At 44.3% G+C, this 21,580-nt stretch overlaps 1 protein-coding gene across 4 annotated transcripts in view; it reads right to left on the bottom strand.

Moving 5' to 3' along the window:
* sema4ba (sema domain, immunoglobulin domain (Ig), transmembrane domain (TM) and short cytoplasmic domain, (semaphorin) 4Ba) overlaps window positions 1-21,580 on the bottom strand; it is a 340,196-nt gene that overhangs the window by 121,806 nt on the left and 196,810 nt on the right. The window contains exon 1 of one of the 4 annotated variants that reach the window (XM_052040697.1): window positions 14,116-14,226. The exons of 2 other annotated variants lie outside the window; for them this stretch is intronic. The gene's annotated coding sequence lies outside the window, so the exon portion shown is untranslated. Of the gene's footprint in view, window positions 1-13,447; window positions 13,530-14,115; window positions 14,227-21,580 lie in introns of those variants that run through there. One more of the 4 variants, XM_052040698.1, reaches the window with a different exon arrangement.

Below are 21,580 nucleotides of genomic sequence, written 5' to 3' on the forward strand. Positions count from 1 at the left end.
CAGCACAAGGCAGCAGAGAGGGATGGGGGAGGGAAGGCAGTGAGCCTACGGACTTAGAAGGCCTTGAGATCCATTCCTAGATGGGGAAGTTATGTATCAGGGTTGGGGGAGGCAATGAGGCCTTCAAGGGCCAGCTGGAGCTAGGGTTTGGGGTCCCTGTGTGCAATACCCGGGAGCATGGACCAAAGCTGGAAACAACCTCATGATCTCATTGGGACATCGACTCAATGACAGCCTGACGTCCTCACATTGAGTTTCACGTACTCCCCCATACACCCACCTACCCTCTGACAGCTGGACTCCTCTTATACCTATGGACAGATATATTCCCCTACACACAGATCCACACTGTCAGACAGGGCATTTCCCACACACAGGCCCACACCAACAGATAACACTCACACTCAGTCAGACATACTCCCCATACACAGATCCACACTCAATCAGGCACACTCCCCATACATAGAGCTATACCCTGCACGCACAAGGGCACACAGGTCCCAGTTAGATCCAGTTCAGAGACGGCCAGATATACACCTCCTACACACTGAAAGACAGCCAGTTATCACCACCCTTCCCCACCCCCCCCCACTACCCATACAAGGGTACACAAACACTCTGACAGTTCAACCCACACACATATGTAGCTCAAGGAAGGCAACGATGTTAGTGCCTAATACAAGACTCTCCACCTTCAGGCCAAAGCTAAGATTTAAGATCTTTAAGATACCTATATTAGTCACATGTACATCGAAACACACTGTGAAATGCATCTTTTGCATAGAGTGTTCTGGGGGCAGCCTGCAAGTGTCGCCACGCTTCTGGCGCCAACATGGCACGCCCACAACTTTCTAACCCATACATCTTTGGAATGTGGGAGGAAACCAGAGCACCTGGAGGAAACCCACGCAGACACGGGGAGAACGTACAAACTCCTTACAGAGAGGGGCCGGAATTGAACCCAGGTCGCTGGTGCTGTAAAGTGTTACGCTAACCGCTACACTACCGTGCTTGCCCTGAAATCACAGGCTGACTCCATAGGATGGACGGGACCAGAGGTTGACTGGGTTGGAAGAAAGGCTCCTAATGACCATCAGAGCAGCCAAGCCCCATGATGATGAGATAGCTGTGGGCTGCAAGAACCTTATGTTCCCTCATCATTTCTCCCTGCCTTATTGATATGGATGTCCTGTCCAAAAGAAACTGGTCAAAAGGGGGCAGCTCACATGCACAGGACCATGCAAGCTGCATGGTCATTCCATTGCCTCTGTGTCCATCATTGCAGGTTCTCCAGATATAAATCCACCCCAATCCTAACCCTACACCTAAGGAAGAAGCACGAGAAGGAGGAGGAGGAGGAGGAGGAGGAAGTGGACCGTGGAACAGATTACTACTACATTGGTTTCCAGGCCATTCGAGTGCACCAACCAGTGTGAGAGCAGGGGCAGTACTAGAGAGAGGTCAATGATTTAGTTTATACGACTCAATGATTTCGTGCTCCCTCTATGCAATTAGTACATTGCACTCACATGAACCTACAAGCTCGTTACATTAGTGCGCACCATCAGATTCGCGACATCTAAATACCACGGTTTTATGGGCAGAGAAATTAAAATGTTTGTTTTAAATGCAACATTGCATTGATTGCAAGAACTACTGTACATCCTGGTGCTCCCCCATAGTGCCTACCTTGCATGTAGGTGAACCTATTCTACCACTGCATTCCTCTACTTCCTCTTCTTGTGGCTGCTGGAAGGTTGAACCCGTCTAGGGGCATGGACGTGGAGGAGGTTTAAAGGGATATGGACCAAACACGGGCAAATGGGGTGCTAGCTTGGATGAGCTGGGTTGTTTCTGTGCTGAATAATTCTATGACTCTATGAGGCAGAATCTACTAATACGCATGAAAATGTGGGGGGTGGGAAGCCACTCACCGTCATTGTATCTGAGCTCATTGAGCACCAGCTGATCTCTGAGTGAACGGTGTAGCCTCAGTGGTAGAGAGTTGTTTCATGGGATTTGGTTGTGGGGATTGGCACTGGCCTGGTGACTTTAAAGGCAGCCGTGTGGTCTGATGTGCAGCAGAAAGGCAGTCTGTTGTCTGTCTGGTCCTGTGAGGGTCCTAGTGACATTGTGGAGCTTGAAATTGCTGCCCTCCTCTAACCTGCCCACAATTCTTCTCCTATTGCTGCCTCTCAGATGTGTCTTAGGTCTGCAAAATAGAGCAGCTGGATCCCATCCAGTGCACAAGCTAATGGTGGGCGTCCACTGTGGACATCTGCTGTCCAGACCAGAGAAAGGGTTCAACCTTCCAGCAGCCACAAGAAGAGGAAGTAGAGGAATGCAGTGGTAGAATAGGTTCACCTACATGCAAGGTAAGCACTATGGGGAAGTTCCAGGACGTACAGTAGTTCTTGCAATCAATGCAATGTTGCATTTAAAACAAATATTTTAATTTATCTGTCCATAAAACCCTGGTATTCAGATGTCACAAATCTGATGGTGCACACTAATGTAACGAGTTTGTAGGTTCCTGTGAGTGCAATGCACTAATTGCATAGAAAGAGCACAAAATTATTGAGTCGTATAAAGTAAATCATTTTCATTCCACTTAATCAAAGAGGATTATTCCCAACTTTTGAAGGAAGTAATGTCGTGATGTACCATTGATAAGCAGACGCCTACTTTCTCATGAGATGCAGGTATATTTTTTTTATTCTTACTGAATCAGAATGTTAACTATTTGCTCAACGATGCCAGGGATGTTGATTGATGAAAGTATTGAAGTTAGATCAGGCTCAGTGATTCCAGGAGCCAAACTAAGTGAGGACTACTCCCTTAAACCATGCAGTACCCAAGAGAATGAGCCTCAAGCATGACCTATCTTCCTGCCTAACTGCAGAGCCCATTTAACTGGGAGGCAAAATGCAATGAAAAAAGAACGATAACTCAAGTCCTGTGTTGGGTAGGTCACTGTCATGGTTTTTGCTCCAACGGAGCCTTCCTCCAGCCTTTATCCATAAATGAAGTTTCAGTGACGCATGTTTTTCTGATTTGCCTCCCGCAGAGAAGGCTTAGTTTGTGTAATCATATGATGAAAAGTTAATGACTTTTACTTCCTTTGCATGGGATAAAGTTCATTATTTCTGTTTCAGGGTCAGAAGTGCTACCATCTCAAAAACAACTTCCAAATGGAAGCAGCACCCTTAAGTGTGTTGACCTTGGTGTGGATTGTATTTTGTGTAGGTGTGAGAGAATGAAAAGGCTGACTATGTGCTCATTATGGTTGGAATTGACATTAATTCGAATAAAGCATTCACAGAACTCAGGATACATCTTATTGACAATTACATGCCTGGTGATATTGATTCTACAAACACATGTTTCAAGGCTGTTGCCTTGAAGTCTTGCTAAGTATCACATTTTATTGAATTCCTCAAATCAGCGGAACAGAAGAAAACAACTGTTATGAGCATCAGATGTGAAAATCAAAAACTGCAAAGCTGGAAATCTAAAATAAAAACAGAAAATGCTGTAAACACTCAGCAGGTCAGGCCGCTTTTGTGTGAAGAGAAACACAGTTAATGTTTCCAACTGAAGACGCTTTTTCAGAATTGGGAAGTAACAAAAATGTTAGTTTTAGACTATTTGTCATGAACAATTGTGTGTTAGCTTGTGTTAAAATGCCCATAATTCCAGCAGCAATTGCCCAAGGCCAATGTGTGACGGGTACATTTTAAGATAAGATATCTTTATTAGTCACATGTACATCGAAACACACAGTGAAATGCATCTTTTGCATAGAGTGTTCTGGGGGCAGCCTGCAAGTGTCGCTACACTTCCTGCGCCAACATAGTATGCCCAAAAATTCCTAATTTTGTTGGAGGAAGCACTGCAGAAACCTCCCCCCACTTGAAGCATTGATCAAATGCGATAGCAAGAAAGTTCAGAATGCCTCAACTTTGGGGGGTAGGTTTCAAGCTGTACATTAGTTGAGCCTACTTGGATGTAACTCCAGAAGGTGTCTGCAGAGAGAGGGAAGCAGTGTTTCAGCAGATTCTGTTTGTGTGTATTCTGGAGTTAAAGGGAAGATCTCCTCATTAACCTCTCACCATGGTTGCGGTAAGCAACCCTGCTCCCACATTGGTCGGTGAATACAAATGACCTGGAAACCAATGTAGTACCAATCTGTGGCCTGCTAGCTGTTCCATTTTTTCAGATCAGAGCATCACTGGCAAGGCCAACATTTACCGTCCGTCCTCAACTGTCCTTGTGAACCACTGCACCCCTTCTGGTGAAGGTACTCCCACAACACTATTGTGTAGTGAGTTTGAGGATTCAGACCCAACAACGACAAAGGAACAGTAATATATTTCCAAGTCAGGATGGTGTGCAACTTGGAGGGGAACCTGTAAGTGGTGGTGTTCCCATACAAGTGCTGCCCTTGTCCAACATTGAGAGTTTTGGCACTGCACTTACCAAGGCATGTGGAGGAGATTCCAGTATGCTCCTGACTTGTGCCTTGTAGGTGGTGGAAAGGCCTTGAGGTGTCAGGAAGTGAGTCACTTGACCTCTCACCTGCTCTTGTAGCCATAGTACTTCCTGTGGCTCGTCCAAATGAGTTTCTGGTCAACTGTGGTCCCACGGATTGTGGGGGACTTAGCAATGGTGATACTATTGAATGTCAAGGGGAGGTGGTTAGACTCTGTCTTGTTGGAGATGGTCATTGCCTGGCACTTCTGTGGTGTAAATGTTATTTGTCACTTATTAGCCTATGTCTGAATGCCATCCAGGTCTTGCTGCATACAGGGATGGACTGCTTCATTTACTGAGGAGTTGCAAATGAAAGGAAACATTGTGTGATCATCAGTGAACATCCCCACTTCTGACGTTCTGATGAAAGGAAGGTCATTGATGAAGACTGTTGGGCCTCGCACACTGTCCTGAGCAACTGCTGCAGTGTAGTCCTAGAGCTGGCTTCAGAGATTTCCAACAACCCCCAAACCATCTCCCATTGTCTGTCTCCAACTACTGGAGTGTTTTCCCCATGATGCCCATTGCCTTCAGTTTTGGGTGCCTTGTTGCCACACCCAGTTAAATGCTGCCTTGATGTGAACTTTTTACCTCATCTCTGGATCGCATGTCTGTGGTCTATGCTTGGACCAGCACTGTGGTGGGGAGTGGAGCCTCGTGGTACTGGTAAACCCAAACTTGGCATCCGTGAGTAGGTTACTGATGAATAAGTGCTGACTGACAACACTGAAGGTAGCTTCCATCACTCTGCTGTTAATTGAGAGCTGGCTGATGGAGTGGGTTACTAGCTGGATTGGATCTGTCCTGCTTTTTGGGAACGGGATGAAACTGGACAATTTTCCACCTTGTCGGGTGGATGCCCATGTTGTAACTGCACTGGAACAGCTTGGTTCAGGAGGTAGCTCAGGAGCACAAGTCTTCAGTTCTACATCTGGGATGTTGCCTGGTCCCATAGCCTTCTGGTGACAGGTATTGCGCCTGCTGTGTCTTTTCTACCATCCTCTCCTCCTCATCCTTGTCCTTGTTCTGCCTCTCCTCCTCTTGCCCGATGCCCTCAGCCAAGGACTCTGCTCATCAGATGACTACTAAGAATGAAACCAGCTGTGGAATACTGAAGGGTGCATCCTCATTGGCGTAGACAATGGAATCTCACCTTGAGGAGACCAATAGCAGAAGCCAAAGACAGAGATGTAAGCACTCTTCACACTGACCCTGCCAGCACCAAGCGATGGTGTGGATTATCTTGAGCCACCCAGGGAGATCTGGAGGCAACAATGCTAAGTGCGTCAGTGACTTTGACCTCAATAGCAAAACAGACTTGGCACAGAAGTGAGCCCGACAACTCATTTTGTAAACCTTAGCCCTGGGCGATTTTGTCCTCAGAGAGGTCAGGTTTGGAGTGAGGGTCTGTGTGGACTTCGTGAACACTTTCACTCCTGCTCCCTCTGGGTTCCCCAGCCATTCTTGTAGCACCTCTCCCTAGCTCCAAGCCCTCCAATTCCATGACTCCATTATACTTAACGTGTGATCTCACCAAGGCCCTGTTATAGTAAGCTATCCTTGACCCTGAACTCAAAACCACTCGCAATGAAGACCAAGTTACCAATTGCCTTCTTAATTGCTTGTTGTACCAATATGCTAATTTACAGTCACTGGTGTACAAGAACACCCAGATCCCTTTGTCCGTCAACATTACCCGATCTCTCACCATTAAAAAAAATCCTGTTTTTTGTTCTGTGCACCAAAGTGGATAACTTCACATTTATCCATATTGTTAGATTCGACTGTGTTAAGTAGTTTTTTAACATGTATAGTGTTTAATACACCTCAAGTGGCTGTACAAGGAATGGCCACTTCCTAGCTTATTGGTTCGTCCATCAGGTGAATACGTGTTTTCTCATTGGTTGGTTTAGCCACAGGTATCTAATAGGTTTTCTGATTGGACTATTGTTAGCTAAGGAGTACCTCTTATCTCAGGTATAAAAGGTGTCATTTTTTGTTAATCTCTCTCTTGCTCTCTCCCACCACCCCCCCCCCCCACCTCCCCCCAGCCCCAGCACATCTTTAGTTCCTCTTGTCTCGGCTCATCTCCTAGTAGTAAAGCTAGTGCCATGTGCTCTGTGACTGTTTCTTTGTTTTAAACTTTTCCAATAAAACTTTGTGAAGCACCAAGTTGTTTTCAACTCATTCTTGGACTCCTGAAAGAACCTGCGGATTTGAAAATAACTGGATCCGACAACATTGTATTGGATTTGCCATTTTTTTTCTCTACTCACTGAGCTTGTCTTTATCCTCTCTTTACATCCAGGTTACAACCCGCAATTCCACCCAGTTTTACACCATCAGTAAACTTAGACATATTACATTTGGCTCTCTAATCCAAATCATTGAAATACATTGTGAATCACCCAAGCACTGATCCCTGCAGCACCCCACTAGTCACTGCTTGCCACACTGAGAATGTCCCCTTGATTTCTACTCTCTGCTCCCATCTGTCAACCAATTTTCAAATCGTGGCAATACATTACCGCCAATCCTAGGTGCTTTAATTCTACACACTGACCTCTCACGTGGGACTTCTGAAAATCCAAATGCACCACGACCTCAAAGAACTCCAGTTGGTTTACTAAACATAATTTCCCTTTCATGTTGAGTTTGTCTAGTTCTGTTGCTACTTTCTAGTTGTCCTGTTATCATATCCTTTATGTTTTCCCTACCACTGATGTTAGGTTAACAGGTCTGCAGTTCCCCGTTTTTTCTCTCCTTCTCCAGAAACAATCCAGAAACCATTGTTAATGTGTTTTATTCCTGAAACGACTAATTTTCATTTACATGGCACTGAAAGAAATAGTCCTACTGAATCTAATTTCAAAACCAGTGCATCACATCCACCACCCGTCACACATCCTGCCCCATATTGAGATCGGCTGAAGTCAGTGGAACTGCTTATCATATAGAGAGTATAATGAGAAGCAGACATGAAACTGCTCTACGCACAAGATGAATTTTAACTTCAATGCACAGGTGAAAGTAAGCAAAATTTTCTTCTAGCCTGGTGGTATTGCTAATTTGTCAATTTTACCCATTTGTATGAACTGCTTTGGCCACTTTCTTGCCAATACTCTGTACTGGCTTATACCAGCTTACTTTCACCCCCGAGTGGATGGGTAATGGCAACAGAAATTGGAGGAGAATTTTTCAAGAAGCAAAAACATTTGGAAATTAGTTGTTTGTCCATCCACTACCCCGGTAGATACGGCACACAGCCTCCATAATAATGTCTAATTCATCTGCCCTTTTCCTATCTTTTGGTTTAAATTGATAATGATCAGTTCCAATTACCTTCCACTATTCCCCACATTTCACTCAGTTTCAGTCAGTTTTCAAGTGGTAATTTTTCAGTCACCAGGTTGGACAGTAGTGATTGACAGATTCCATGACGATGGGATGAATAGAGGCACAGTAATAAGAATTCAGATGAAAAATACAATGATGCTGGAGGAACTCAGCAGGCCAGGCAGCCTCCGTGGAGAAAAGCAGGCGGTCAACGTTTCGGGTCAGGACCCTTCTTCAGAACTGAAGATCGGAAAAGGGGAAGCCCAATATATGGGAGGGAAAAGCAGAGGAGTGACAGGTGGACAAAAGAGGGGAAGCGGGGTGGGCACAAGGTGGTGATAGGTAGATGCAGGTACGAGATAGTGATAGACAGATTCGGGGGAGGAGGGGAGAGCAGATCCACTGGGGGATGGGTCAAAGGTAAGGAGAGAAAGGAAAAAAAGGTAGAAAAAAGAGACAGGCTAGGAAAGGGAAGATGAGAAGAAGCATGGGGGGTGGGGGGGGGCGATTACTTAAAGTGGGAGAATTCAATGTTCATGCCGTTAGGCTGCAAGGTTCCAAGATGGAAAATTTTCCTCCAGTTTGCGCTTGGAATTCTCCCGGCAGTGGAGGAGGCCGAGGACTGACATATCAGTGATAGTGTGGGAGGGGGAGTGGGAGTGTGGCCATGGGGAGATGCAGATCGCGGTTACGGACAGAGCGCAGGTGTTCTGTGTAAGAATTCAGCTTGGCTCACCCAGGATCCACATTCGTGTACATGGCACCAAGGATCACAACCCAGCCATCAGCAGCAGGAATCCTGGAACATGTTCCTCTTTGTTCACTGCACAAAGGCTCTATAATCAATCCAAAGTTACCTGCCCCATCTTGCAATTCCTCCTCCCACAGCTAAGGACAGCTGATTCAGCACACTCTGAATCTGAGTGAACATGTGTCAAACTGGCCACAATATTAATGAAGTAGAACTGGGCTTTTCTCTCAAAGATATTCAAAGTAAGATATGAGTAAACACTTTCACAAATTGTTTTTTTTTAATGCTAATCCACATCTATTCTATGAAGTGGCTTGGACCAAAGCTTCGAGACTGGCTGAAACCCATCCCACACAAGTCAGTAATCCAAGGAAAGAAAATACTTTCTCCACAAACACACAGGGTTGTCCAGTCATGTAAACCAGTTACTAATCAACACGCATACATGCAAATTCTCCTTTCCAAGAAGCCTGGGGTGGCTGTGAGTAACAGGAGACAATGGAGTGGTTCAGCAAGTACATGCGGGTGCAGATGGTGGCCTTCTTCCTGAACCTCTCTATGTGCCAGGCGGTTGGCCTTTAAGGGAGATCTCCAATGGCGTCATTACTTCTACATTTCAAAATGGACTCAATTTTAAAATCTGTATTAATTTATATGGACATGTAAATGAAGCCAGCTGTCCCACTGAGCCTGTTCCCGCCAGGCTGGGTGTGACTTCTGTACATGGATAAAAGGGTAGATTGAAGTGAGAGTTTCAAAGACTTGGCACTGGATCAAGGAGGGTTCAATGAAATTTTCACAATTATAAAAGCTCTTGAGAAGAGACGTAGCATTAAATTGGTTTCCTTTGTTGGCAAATCAGTTCCAAGGTGTCTAAACTCACAATGTGCATTGAAAATAACACAGAGGCAGTTGGGAACAAGCTTTTTCAATGAAATAGATATTGGAACATGGAATAAATGAGAGACTGGAAGGATGTCTGCATCATTTATGTGATGAAAGGTACTGAAAACTATTGGTCTGACAATTGCCTAATCTGTTCTGTTATCTCCACTAGCTTGGCCCCAAAACAGCAGTGGCAACAATAATGAAGCTGCAAGAAAAAATAATGCTAAGGGACTCAAGGACCATCCCTCCCCTACACTCCAAGACAGATCTTCTCAGACAGGACATCTCAGACAACCTTCAGAACCCCGACCAATGAGTCACATTAACATCTGGATCATTCACTGAAGCATACCAGAGGATGGGTTTTACACTAAGCATCTGCAAAACAAAGATCCTGCCTCTGCTACACATCACTGCCCTCTGACAATAAAGATCCACAACAAGACTCTGGAAAGTAAGCTAAAAGCAATCAATAGAAGATGCTGGAAATGTAAAATAGAAATACTCAGCAGGCCAGACAGCACCTGTGGTGAGAGAAACAAAGCTCCAATACATTCAGCTCTGTTTCTCTCTCCACAGATGTTGCCTGACCTGCTGAGTATTTCTAGCATTTGCTGTTTTTATTTCAGACAACCTGAGAGGTAGAGGCCACTCCCTGTATCTTGGGAGCCACTTGTCGGTGGAGGTGGACTTAAACTGTGAAATTGATCATTGTCTTCAATGTGCCAGCAGAGCTGGTAGCCATTTGAGGAAAAGATCACAGTCCAGGTAGCAGCAGTGATCTGCGATGTGGATTACCTACAGTGGGCACTTCAAAGCACCAGAGTGGTCTCAGGAAACCTGTCTCCACAAAATTCTCCAAAGGCACTGGCTGGATATGCAGTCCAAGGTTGGCATCCCCTCCCAAGGCTAACAGCACCAGCACTGATGGCTCAAGTAGCCAGGTAAGATCAGTCAGAAGCCCATAAAGAGATTCCTAAATAGGAACTCTACTCCAAACTCCACCATGACAAGAGGGTACCAGATAGGGTAGAGGATTCGAGGATGTTCTCAAAGTCCTTTTGAAAATGCTAATTTATGGGACATCTTGCCTATCAAAATGGGGATGGAACACTTCAGATGAAAGTAGGAGCCTCGTCCCCTTTGCTAGAAGCTCAAGAAGGTCAGCATAAACAGCGAAAGAAGTTCACCACCTCATAAATTACCCACCCAAATGCTCCGCCAAGCACCTTCTGCCCAACCTGTGGACAGGGTCTGCAGGTCCACACAGGCTACACCATCCACCTCAGAACCTACAGAGCAGGAGTGGAAGCACGTCATCCACCATCCTGAGGGACCACCTAAGAAAAGGAAGATTGGCATTTAAAGGAGGTTCACCAGACTGACTCTGGGGATGGTCAGCTTGTGTTCACTAGAGTTTAGTAGAATGAGAGGACATGTCATTGAAATGTGCAAAATTCTGACAGAGCTCGACAGGCTGGATGCGGAGACAATGATTCTGGAACAAGGGGCACAGTCTCAGTATACAGGGTAACACATTTAGAATGAGATCAGGAGAGGGAGACTTTTACTCAGAGGATGGTGAGCCTGAGTAATTTTCTACTAAAAAGGCAGTAGAGGGCAAGTCATTGAATGTGCTTAAAAAAGTAGATAGATTTCTGTACAGAAAAAGCATCAAGGAATATGGAGAGAGAATAGGAGTATAATATTGAGATAAAGAATCAGCAATGATCATACTGAATGGTGGAGCAGTCTCAAATGGGTTGAATGCCCTACTCCTGTTCCTACTTTCTATGTTTTCATGTTATTACAGCGCCAGTGACCCCGGTTCAATTCCGGCTGCTGTCTGTAAGGAGTTTGTACGTTCTCCCTGTGTCTGCGTGGGTTTCCTCCAGGTGCTCCAGTTTCCTCCCGCATTCCAAAGACGTACGGGTTAGGAAGTTGTGGGCATGCTATGTTGGCGCCGGAAGCGTGGCAATTCTTGCGGGCTGTCCCCAGAACACTCTACACAAAGATGCATTTTACTGTGCGTTTCGATGTACACGTGACCAATAAAGACATCTTATCTTATCTTCTAAATACTGGGGTTACTATTAACCAAAAACTCAACTGGACCAACCACATAAATACCATGACCACAAGTGCAGGTTAGATGCTGGGTACCCTGCATCAAAGGACTCACCACCTGATACCTCTAGGCCTTTCCACCATCTACAAGGCGTAAGTCAGGAGTACAATGGAGTAACTCCTACTTGCCTGGATGACTGCATTCCCAACAAGAAGCTCAAAACCTGGTCAAAGCAGCCTGCTTGATTGGTACCTCCATTAACAGTCCAAAACATTTATCCCCTCCACCACTGGTGCTCAGTGGCTGTAGCATATGCCATCTATAAAATGCAAGGCTTGCTCAAACTCCTCCAAACATCACCTCACAAACTCGCGACCTTGACCACGAAGAAGGAGAATGGCTTCAGCTGAATGGGAACACTGCCAACTGCAGGTTCCCCTCCAAGCAGAAACCATCCTGACTTGGGAATATATTTCGTTGGTCCTTCATTGTCACTGGGTCTAAATCCTGGAACTCCCTCCCAGACAGACTGTGGGTGCTTCTTCACCAGAAGGACTGCAGCAGATCAAGAAGGCAGCAGGCCTTCTCAAGGGCAATTAGGCATGGGTAATAAACGCTGGCCTTGCCAGTGATGCTTAGGTCCTGATAAACAAATAAATAAAACAATTTAAGAGGCTATCTACAAATAAATGTATAGTGCAATTTGGCATAGACCAGAATTATTGTAGCCAACTCAGCTTGCAAATCTACAGTGAGTACAGGTGGTTCCTAAGGTGATAACAGGGTTCCGTTCCAGATATCGGTTCGTAACCCGAACAGTCCGCAAGTCGGAAATGCAACCGCTAACCAAGTTCCCACACACAGAAGATGCCTGCAGCCCTGCAGCAGCTGGCAAATCCATCCAGCCAGCTTCCCAAATGCTCGGACATATGTGCAGGCTGTACATTAGTCGAGCGTTTGTAAGCTGGGGAGGACCTGTAGATGAATCAAATCCATTTGTAGTTGGATATTTGTGCAATTTACATGAACGATACAGAGAAAGTGATCTAGTGAAAGAAGCAAATTCTTTCAAATCACATAGATGATTAAAATTCTTTTCATTTCTGCCACAATAGAGAGTCAATGCAGTTCAATACACCCTGCTAACACTCTAGCAGTCAGAATGATACAGTTGCTTCTGCTGTGCAATGTTACATCTCCTCAGGCTTCTGAAAATTACAGAAACAAACCCATTCAGACAACATCCTGTCCTTTCCCCCTACACCCAGACCCCAAAAACAAGCTTCAAACTAAAAGGCCCTACTTGTGTGGCCGATTTCATCACACACAAATAAACACCAGTTAAATTGTGTGGAAGATAGAACCTTGAAGATAAAAGCAAAGCCAATCCCTTCTCCATCCGAACAAGTTTGTCTGCAGCCCCCAAACTCCATACAAACTGAAGTGGCAAATAAATCAGGTTTGTTACAACAAGATATACACATGTACACAGCAAGAAGCAAACTCAAAACCGAGTTTTTATTTCATCTCATACCATTTATAAAACTTGCCCTCCAATTGCTGGGCAGCAGCCAACTGCACAGCTCTCTAACCCTAGCGTGGAATGAGCTTACATGTTTGGCTATTTATTTTATTTCTTAATTTGGAATTCAATGATAAACACAATGCAGTGTTTGATCACAGAAAGTACAAGATTTTAGAAAAGACACTCTGTGTTAAACAAGCAACCTCACTACAACATAATCAACCTCTAGCATTTTTTAAAGCCACAACACATAATGGGACATATTGCAAATCTGAGCTCTTTGCACTTGTCAAACTCTAGTACAATACTAAGAGACAGTCAGTCTAACTTGGTAACGGTAACTTACCAGCTTAGCAATGAATCTGTGGGTATAAACCCTCAGCCTGCATATGTTCACTGAGCAGCAACAATGTTGGCTTCAACTGTGCACCACACATTGCACAACAGAGCCTACGAGCCTCTAATAAATCTATATTATACAAACTGATAAAGAATCAGATTGGCACAGTGTCAAGCTCTTGCTTCAATGTTTTCACTGGTGACTGACGATTCCTAAACAGTCTTAGAAATACAGCAAGAGAGAAAGTAAACCAAACTAACTGCCCTTGTGCCTCAAATGATCCATAGCAATATGATTAGTAGATGCTTTTAGAATTGCTTTTGTGTCAAGGTTTACAAGCCTGAAGACACCACAGATGATACACTAGTAGACTGTGGGACTATTTCCGTCCAGCAAAGGAAATTTTTGCTGTTTCTTTGGAGAGTGAACTTGTGCCTTTTAGTGAAAGGGCTGGAAAAAGCTGTAGATCTACTTACAAATTAAAGGCTTCTTACAAACAGGCTTTTAACTGCTCCCACAAACAAAGCGATTTACTCTGGCAGATAGGAGTGATGGTGCGTTAAAAGAAAATACTTCTCAGACTCACGATTATCACCATTCAATCTCATCCAAGGCACAATGATCAAGCAATAACCAGATCCAGATATAAATCAAAAATTTTACTGAATACTTACAGAATTTATGAATCTTTTTATTTTCCTGGGAAAACATAGGATAAATGGCAAGGGAGAGGGACTGAGGATTACAATCACTGCAATTTCTTTTCTGCTGCTTTTGAAACAAACTCTCCCCAAGGAACTAAAGCAATACAAGTAAAAACCTACCAGAAAATGCCAGCATTTTAGGGGTTGGGTCTGTTGGAATGTTTACTATAGACACAGTGTGTGCAAGACGCTGTAGTATTTGTTTAATCTTCATAACAGCAGCCAAAGAACACACCCAAGCTAAACGAGTGCTTTTAACTTTAATTGGCGCAACAATCTGAGAAACAAACCAGTCCAGTAATTCTCTTTACAACCTCCCTTACAGTTTTACTTCAACAACAGCAACAACCTATATTCCTATGGCACCTTTAACACAACATTTTCAAGATTGCCATATGGAAATTGTAGTGCCAATGTGACTGTACGCTTGTGCAGAGTCCTGAACTACTGATCTGGAGTCATGTTCTAAGCTCAGTACAACAGCTAGAGAGTTGAAGTTTAACTCCAAGAACATCGGAAATGAAAGGAGTGGGCTACTTGGCACCTACGCTTCTTCCACCAGTCAATATTTTTTACCTCAGTGCCACTTTTCTGCAATAACCCCATATGCTTTAATATCTAAAAGCAACTCTGTCCCGAATATACTCAGTGTCTGAGCTTCTACACCTCTCCTGGGGAGTGAACGTCAAAGAGTTGCTGCCTTTGGGGTGAAGAAATTCCTTCTCATCCCACCATGAAAGATCGACTCCTTACTTTGACACTCTGACCTCTGGTTCTAGACAGCACAGGAAGGGGAAACATTATATCTGTATCTCAAGTGCCATAAGGAGATCACCTCTCATTCTTCTAAAGTCTGAAGATTAGAGGTCTCAGATAAAGATAAAGATATTTATTTATTGGTCACATGGACATCGAAACACACAGTGAAATGCATCTTTTTGTGTTACTGAAAATGTTCTGGGGGCAGCCCGCAAATGTCGCCACACTTCTGGCGCCAACATAGCACGCCCACAACTTCCTAGCCCGTATGTCTTTGGAATGTGGGAGGAAACTGGAGCACCCGGAGGAAACCCATGCAGACACGGGGAGAACGTACCAACTTCTTATAGACAGCAGCCGGAATTGAACCCAGGTCGCTGGCACTGTATGTAATCTCCACTCACAGAAACCTGGTATCCCATGAGTCAACCTGGTGAACCTTTCCTTCACCCATCCTTCCGTAGGGAGACCTGATCCAACGAAGGAAATAAATCAGGACTAAAAAGTTAGTTCTTGTTATCCATGAGGAATAGGGGCACGGACTTTCCGCATGGATAACAAAAAAACATGGCTATCACTAAGGCCTTCTCCTACGTATATAAGATATCTTTATTAGTCACATGTACATCGAAACACACAGTGAAATGCATCTTTTGTGTAGAGTGTTCTGGGGGCAGTCCGTAAGTGTCGCCACACTTCCGGTGCCAACATTGCATGCCCGCAACTTCCTAACCCATACGTCTTTGGAATGTGGGAGGAAACCGGAGCACCCGGAGGAAACCCACGCAGACACGGGGAGAACGTGCAAACTCCTTACAGACAGCAGCCGGAATGGAACCCAGGTTGCTGGTGCTGTAAAGTGTTACGCTAATCGCTACACTACCCTGCATGCCCTACTTGTTTGAAAACTTCATGTCGGGGCTGACCCCACGAACATGTGGATCTGTGCATGGTAAACAGTATATCAACAGTGATGGCTATGGAACCATTGGAGTGTCTCTAATACCCTTCAGGAAAAGAAATCTACTGTTGTTGTCCATGCCAGTCAGATCTTAAGGTTGCTCTGTTTGTTGCTTCTTTTTAATGCTTCGGAGTTAAATATCTGTTCAGTGAAGGCCATACTGGGAAATCACACCAGTGTGCAGCACTTGGCTGGACGGTTAACATTTGGAACACCACCAGTGCACTCCTCACCTACGCTCCCCTCTCCCTTATGGAGGTGGACCCTCAAACCTCCCAACATCCCAGTGCCAGGCTCAGAGCTCTGACACACTCACCTCCACCCACCAACCAAACTATTGCGAATGAAACTGTAGCCTCAATCCGCTCCTCCCCAATGGGATGTACTTGGACCCTTTAGCCCCAGCACCACCCTTTCTTCTCAAGGTTTCACTGGCAGGAGCAGTCAGCAACTGCCTTACCTGCACTGCCAGCCCAGGAGCGCAGGTAACGGCTCTGATTCCTGCAGCCATTAAATTGGAGGCACAACAAAAGCAGCTGTGAAAGAGAGCGAGGGTTAGTGAAGATAGAGTGGATGAAGGAAACATAACTATGGCGGAGAGAGATAGATGGGAGAGAAAGTCCATGATCAGAACATAGATATTTTCCTCCCTCTCTTTCTCCAGTCCACTCCCTTCTTCCCTTTTCCGACCTCCCACCCTTCCTCCCACTCGCTCTCTCCCACATCCTTCCCTACTTCTCGCTCCCCATCCTGTCCCTCACTCTTTTGCCCTCATTCTCTCTACTTCCCCTTCTCTTTCCCTTCATTTTTCCCTTCCTTTCTCCAATCCGTTCCTCTGTCTTTTCTCCTTCCCCCCCTAGCCCACCATCTCCCACCCCACCCTCTTCAAATCAGACTGAACATGAACCCATCTTCTTGGCTCCCTGATCCTCCAGCAACATCTCATCCAGAGAAGGCGCTGTCACTGTGTCAGGCCGGCAGTGAGGGAGTGTAACTGTGGGCCACATGGGTAATGGCCAGTGGTGGCCTGAAGAAAACCAGGGATGCACAGAAGGCCAGAGTTGGAGGAAGACAGGGAACTAATGGTTATAGACCTGAAGGAGGATATGGAGAGGGGGTAAGCCCAGAAGCACTTGACAATGATGAAAATTTTCAATTTTATTTAAGGCAAATGATCATTTCAAGGCAAACCATTTTCTGAAAATTGAAAGAAATGCAATTTCCATTGAACACTTCAAAATCTTCTCGTTTAACAGTGCAATTACAAACATATTTACCTCACAAATTGGACTCTGTCTTTACCTCTCGCTATCTTGGTGAAGCAGCCAGCATAATCAAAGACCCCACCCACCCGGGTCATTCTCTCTTCTCTCCTCTTCCGTCAGGCAGAAGATACAGGAGCCTGAGGACACATACCACCAGGCTCAAGGACAGCTTCTACCCCACTGTGATAAGGCTATTGAATGGTTCCCTTATACGAAGAGATGGACTCTGACTTCACAATCTACCTTGTTGTGACCTTGCACCTTATTGTCTACCTGCACTGCACATCCTCTGTAGCTGTGACACTTTACTCTATACTGCTATTGTTTTTACCTGTACTACCTCAATGCACTCTGTACTAACTTAATGTAACTGCACTGTGTAATGAATTGACCTGTACGGTTGGTATGCAAGACAAGTTTTTCACTGTACCTTGGTACAAGTGACAATAATAAACCAATACCAATACCATGTGAAGAATCACAATTAATTTTCTTAATGTTGTTTTAATGTTATATTGTCAATTACGGTAATGAACACAGCAAATAATGGATTATTCTACGCAGATTCCACTTGATAAACTGGTCCAAGTCCTTCCTGTATTTTATCCTTACTTTTTTGCGCTAATCTACAAATCAAAATTTGCTTTTCAGGTCACAGCTGAATTTCTTAAGGGTTAGAAGTAATCCTTAAGGATCTGAAAGACCGTGTTAGAAATCAGCCTCCAAATTATAGGACATCTGTAGGACGTCTGGTCCCCTCATTATAGGAAGGATGTGAAGGCTTTGGAGAGGGTGCAGAAAAGGTTTACTAGAATGCTGCTTGGTTTGAAGGACATGTGCTATGAGGAGAAGCTGGACAAGTTGGGACTGTTTTCTCTAGAGCAGCAGAGGCTGTGGGGAGATTTGATAGAAGTTCATAAAATTATGCAAGGCATAGATAGAGTAGACAGCCAGTATCTTTTTCCCAGGATTGAAATGTCTAGTATTGGAGGGCACTTAAGGTGAGAGGGGAAAAGTATAAAGGAGATGCGTGAGGCAAGTTCTTTTATACTGTGGTGGGTACCTGGAATGCACTGCCAGAAGTGGTGGTTGAGGCAGTTGCATAGGCGTGTTTAAGAGACTTAGATCGGCACATGAATATGCAGAGAAGGAAGGGATATGGTCAATGTGTGGGGCAGAGGGATTAGATTAATTAGGAGTCATTGGTTTAGTTAGTTTGGCACAACATCGTGGGCCGAAGGCCCTGAACTGTGCTGTACTGTTCTATGTTTGATGTCTAAAAGGGTTGACAGACAAGCTACATGATCTAGCCTATACATGAGTCCGGAACCAAAAATGTGGCTACCTCTTAATTGCTCTCTGAAATGCCCTTGGAAGTCATTCAGTTGAGAGGATATTGGCAGCAAAGTCCACGACTTGTAGAGAATACAGGAAGTCCCCGGATTACGAATGAGTTCCGTTTTTGAGTCTGTTCGTAAGTCGAATTTGTATGTAAATTGGGGTGTTCTGTTCATGGTTCAGAATCTGAGAATAGAAGAGTGTAAGGTTCTGGCCACTGATTGGAAACGAGGAACAGTGGAGTGCGATGTTCCAGGAATGGGTGGGAATCTGGAAACAGTAGATGGGGATGTTACAGCCGTGGGAAAGGATGTCTTCAACTGGGCTGGCTTTATTTTTTCGAATAATCCTCGGATATCATTGCATTATCGGATCTATTCTTTAGTGCGGACTATTAAGCCCATCTACTATCCGGTTCTCACCCTTGTTGCTGTTCCAGGTAAGTGTCTGTCCAAATACATGACCAACAGACAGGTGAGATGCAGTGGTTTTGGGCTCCAGTAAAGATTTGAGAATAGTAGACAATCCCATAAGTTTTCCAGTTGATAACGCTGAAAGTCCACACTAAGTGTACTTCGGTTGAGGGAGGTGTAATGCATTGACCTGGTCCGTGCACGGTGATAATCGTCCTCAATGGCGTTCATCAACCTGTGATTTCTCCTCCGTTTCTCGGTTTGTTGTTTCATTTATATTGCTGACAGGTCCACAGCGACCTACATCAATTCGGTAAACCATTGATAACTGCATTACAGTGCCTGTCAGTGACATCCTGCTCACTGTGGCCAAGTGTCTGTTGATTTGTACGCAGCAGTCAGGCTTTACAGAGGTCGGTTTGTAAGTCGGGCATTTGTAACCCGGGGACTTCCTGCATTGTTTAAATGAATGCAACACTGAGCAACGAAAAGGAGATATTCATGTTCAAAGATCAGTTTTCAGGACTGTTTTAAAGTAGGAAAGAGCAGTGGAATGGTCTAGGGAGGGAATACCAGCGTTTAGATCCTTGGGGGCTGAGGGCATGTACACCAATAAGAGCAATTAAATTCAGTGTTGATTAACTCTCCAGATTAGGAGGAGTACAGACAGCTCGGAAGTTTCTGCAGTTGCAGAGGTAACATGACAGGGAATAGCATGCCTGTGCAGGAGTTTTAAGACAATGATCATAGTTTTAATATCAAGGCATTGCTTAACTGAGAGCCTATGCAGTTCAGCAAGCATAGGGTGACAGGTGAGTGGGATATGGAGCTCATTAAGACACAAGGCAGTGGAGTTTTGTACAATCACAAATATATGAAGGCTACAGTGTGGATGAGCCAGATGTCAATAGTCCAAATGCTGAGGTCACAAATCCATGGATGAAGATTTGAAGAACAAATGAGCTGAGGCAGGGATGGAGTCATAGGCAAAGAGAGAGTTTTAGAGATGGTGCAGTAATGTTGTCCAATGGTAATCAGATATGACACTGCAATTGTAAGATGCCTGGTTCAATTATAGACAGTTGTCAGGGAAGATGGAATTAGTGACTAGGTGTGTAGTGAGGACAATGAATAATTCTTAATAACGTGTGTCATGCCATGCCAAAAGCTTGCTGAAAGCCTTAAGTACCCCAATACTCTGAATTTTTACTGTGCTGCATCAGAAAGCTGTGGACTAATTCTAAGAACCACAGGCTGACATTTCAGGGGTGTGCTGAGGAAGTGCTACACTCTTAAAGGTGTTATCTTTGGGTTGAGACATTAAAGTCCTGTCTGTTCTCTTTAGTGAATGTAAATGACCCCGATTTTGCTTTGCTTAAAGAGATTTCTACACTGAGCAAACTGATACAGCCTCCTGTCATGAACATAACAGACTAAAAAAATGAAATATGTCTACAATGAAGTACTTTAAATCTTCACAATCTATTTTCAATATCTCTGACTCTGTTATGGAGAAGCACAGGAGAACAGAATTAGAGGAATATAGAGAACTGAGGGTTATAGGACTGGAGGTGGTTACAGAAGGCAGGTCCACAGAGGCACTTGACAATGACGAGAAAATTAAATTATATTATTGAAAGGTTTTCAAGGCAAAGTATTTTCGGAAAATTAAAAAAAGCAATTTCCATTGGACAATTCAAAACTATGGGCATTCTATTCTTGTTTAATAATGTAATTACAATAACAATTAACTCACAATTTAACTTAATGGCTACTCCTCTATAATCAAGAGTTATAGGGTAGTAGCCATTAACACAATCCCAAGCCAGCCTTCAAACTGTTTTCAAATGAAACTTGTAAGTTGTAATTGGTCTCGAAATGACAAAGACAGCCATGTAAGCAAACAGCGCTGTCTGTGAAGAAGCAAGCTACTGGCTCACTGTGGGATACGGTTTGGAAACTGGCATGACCGTTAACACATTTTTGTATTCATTGGCCATATCTACAGGCAATACGACTATGCCAATGGCCTGCATCGAAGCAGGCATCAGACATTTTGAGCTAAGATACTTTGTATTATTGTGACAGAGGTCAAGGAAGGCTCCAGACTGGCTATTTTGCCACTAAGCACATGAAACGTGGTTATAGTCATATTTGTTCTCAATTTTAATCCTTAAAAGCTTTTAGGCCATTCATGTTAACTACTTTGTCCCAACAAAGGTCTTGGAATATTCAGAGTTCGTCTTGTCAGTTAAGATGTGCTCCCATTGTAAAAATGTAATTCTCTGGAATCGTTTGTCCACACTCAAATATTGAAGTAAAGTATGCAATGGAAACCATTGAAATTGCATTCAGTCACCTGCTGTTACTTTTGTGCATAAAGAATATAAAAATTCAATGTACTTTGAATTCAGAGAGATTCTACCAAGAAATTCTCCCAGCAGGACTCCTCTCCGTGTCTGCCTTTGCTGAATAAAGACCTTTTACATTGACAGCTCTGGTCTCCATGTGGCTCATTTGAAGTCACAACAATTGATGTAAACAGCAGGGTATGTCCATGACCCATTAAATGGCCAGCATCCGCAGCAGTGCAAGGACCTGACTAGTTATAAAGTGAAGCACCCCGCAGTTAGATCTCTTTGGGCCAATGACCATGGGTTAACAACATATCACTAAGAACAGAGCAGAGAGCTGGAGAG

This window comes from Pristis pectinata, chromosome 28 (genome assembly GCF_009764475.1).
Source record: "Pristis pectinata isolate sPriPec2 chromosome 28, sPriPec2.1.pri, whole genome shotgun sequence".
Lineage (NCBI taxonomy): Eukaryota > Metazoa > Chordata > Chondrichthyes > Rhinopristiformes > Pristidae > Pristis > Pristis pectinata.